The 2,877-nt window shown below is 49.4% G+C and overlaps 1 protein-coding gene across 1 annotated transcript in view; it reads right to left on the minus strand.

The window, feature by feature from the left end:
• The window catches only part of LOC107298646 (zinc finger protein 436-like), a 50,244-nt gene that overhangs the window by 44,434 nt on the left and 2,933 nt on the right, over nt 1–2,877 (minus strand). The window lies entirely within an intron of this gene.

Raw genomic sequence — 2,877 nt, forward strand, 5'->3', positions numbered from 1 at the left:
CACAGGAACAGGAAACTTCCAAGCAGGGCTGGGAGGGGGGTATAAAAAGACCATCTGCCCATGTGCTCACTTTTTTTCTTCTCCTCTGCTGCTTATCTGTCTTCTGCAATAAACTGTAACCTTCTTCCCAAAGCAGTCGCCATGTTTGCTTATTTATTCCCGGCTTGGATGAACCAGGATGAAGACTTACCTTCTAACACCTGTGTGTGTGTGTGTGTGTAATCTGACTCTGTGCATGATCCAGAACCTGCCTGTGTGTGTGTGTAATCTGACTCTGTGCATGATCCAGAACCTGTGTGTGTGTGTGTGTGTGTGTGTGTAATCTGACTCTGTGCATGATCCAGAACCTGTGTGTGTGTGTGTGTGTGTGTGTGTGTGTGTAATCTGACTCTGTGCATGATCCAGAACCTGTGTGTGTGTGTGTGTGTGTAATCTGACTCTATGCATGATCCAGAACCCGCTTCTTTCCCTCGTGGGTTCAGCAATGAGAACGTCTGGGAATCTGCCTGAACAGGGGAATCCGGTGACTTGAGATGCAACTTGCAAAATCCCAAGATCCCTTCCCCGACTGTCGCGGGATGGTAAATACTTGTTTACAAACGTGTTTAATTCTGCAAAAATGGCGCCACATTTTGGGAGGCGGGGCGGTGGCGGTGGGAGGGTCTGAAACCGAAGAAGGAGCATCTGGGGGAGGCAGATCCCATAAAAGGGAAAAGATCCCGAAAGGGAGTCGCTGAAGCAGCTCTCCCGCAGGGCGATCTCCACCAACACCAGAAGCAAGAGGGGCGCAGCGCGCAGAGCCATCCTGGCCGCAAAACTCAACCTGCGCCCCCCATTTCCTTGAAATCCCGGGAAAAGGAAGAGGAGCTGCGGGCGAACAGCAACCTAAAGTGAGACGGTGATTGGCCGAGCTTATCCCCCCCCCCAAAAAAGCCTTCCAAATCGTCATTGTTGCTAGGCCAGGGCTAGGCAACCTTGGCACTTTTATGACTCGTGGACTTCAACTCCCAGAATTCCTGAGCCAGCCATGCTGGCTCAGGAATTCTGGGAGTTGAAGTCCACGAGTCATAAAAGAGCCAAGGTTGCCTACTCCTGTTTACTAGGCAGACGTCCAAGCTCAACCCACGAGGGGGGCAGAACTGCGGGGCTCAGAAAAGGGGGTGCAGGGGAGGGGCGTAGGCGAGGGGGTGGGGACTCTGCGCCCTCCCCCCACCCCCGGCAAAGCCTCTCGCAGCCGGGAACCAGGAACCCCAAGCGATCTTCCCTTTGGATGAAATGCATTTTAATGCGGAGAAAAGCAAAGTTTTACATCGAGGCAGCAAAAATCCAAGGTGCAAGGGCAGAGGAGGCGAGACCTGGCTCAAAAACAGTAACTGCGAGAGGGACCTTGGAGTCTTAGTGGACCATCGCTTGACCAGGAACCACTCTCTGAGCTGGCTTGTTTTCTTGGCAGACGTTTCATTACCCTAACTAGGTAACATCATCAGTGCCTAGTAAGGGGTGCTGTTTGCTGTCTATTCTGGGGTCTTGCTTGTCTGGGGGGTGGGTGGGGGCGGTCTTAGGGATTCTTTGGCTGGGCTGTTTACTGATGGGCTTTTGGGGAAGTTGCTTTCAGAAGGTCCCTCTGTGGTCCATCTGAACACAAGATCTCTGATCGTGCATATCCTCGCCCGTGCAATTGAAAAAAATGGAGTAAACAGAGATTTAAAACGTTTGTTGAGATTTGTAGGGTTGCCAGGTCTGCTTCCAAAAAATAGCGGACAAGCCGGGGGTGTGTGTGTTAAGTAGTAAAAAAAGTAGACTGTACAGCTTTAGATTACGTACCATTTCATCATAAAGCTTTTGAATAAAAAAAATGTCCACTATTTTGTGAAAAAAAAATAGTGAACATAATGTGAAAAAAGTGGACTGTCCACTCAAATAGTGGACACCTGGCAACCCTAGACTCAGATTTGCAATGTGATATTAACACAACTGACCTCATTGCAATGGGGAGGGGAGGGTTTGGGGGCTATGCTGACTCAGGAATTCTGGGAGTTGAAGTCCATGAGTCGTAAAAGAGCCGAGGTTGCCTACCCCTGGTTTGGGAGAAAGAAAACAAGTTTAAATTAACTGAATTGAGCTCATGTTATCTTAGCCCACGGGAGATCCTCTTTTTTGTGTTCAGCAAGGAAACCCTTTGTTTTTATGCGAATGTTTACCTTGCTTCTGCTTTAAAAAGCTGTGTGGAATCTCTAAAAAGCAATATTGTCCTTTTTTGGCCCTGAGGAGGCTGGGATGAGGCAGCCCCTTCTTGGTGGATGTTTTACAAAGCATACAAAGTTCTGAGGAAGTTTTGAGGCTGGTCTTGTAAAGCAGGTAGTAGAACAAGCTGATGGCTAGAAGGCTGCCTTGTTGTTGTTAGTTGCGAAGTCGTGTCCGACCCATCGCGACCCCATGGACAACGTTCCTCCAGGCCTTACATAATTTTAAATATTTTTCAAAATGCCTATCGGAGGCAGCTGCAGAGACCTGGAATCTTTGTGGCCTTGCATCCTCCAACAAGCGTAAGAAAGAACAGCCCTTTTCGCACATGCTCTGCCCCACCTGATCTCTCTCATCTTCTGCTGAATTTTCCTACTCACAACTATGTATTGGTCCCTGTTGGACTTCATCTTGCTGGTTTCTTCCATTTTGGCTCGGTCCTCTCCCCCCTATTGTTCAATATTTATGTGAAGCCGCTGGGTGAGATCATTCGTGGCTTTGGGGTGGATTTCCATCAGTACGCTGACGATACTCAGCTGTACATTTCCACCCCAGGCCACCCCAATGATGCCCTTGACGTGATGGCCCGGTGCCTGGAGGCCGTACGGGTCTGGATGGGGAGAAACAGACTCA

This window comes from Protobothrops mucrosquamatus, unplaced genomic scaffold (genome assembly GCF_001527695.2).
Source record: "Protobothrops mucrosquamatus isolate PMUCROS unplaced genomic scaffold, P.Mucros_1.0 scaffold4162, whole genome shotgun sequence".
In the NCBI taxonomy this organism is placed as follows: Eukaryota; Metazoa; Chordata; class Lepidosauria; order Squamata; family Viperidae; genus Protobothrops; species Protobothrops mucrosquamatus.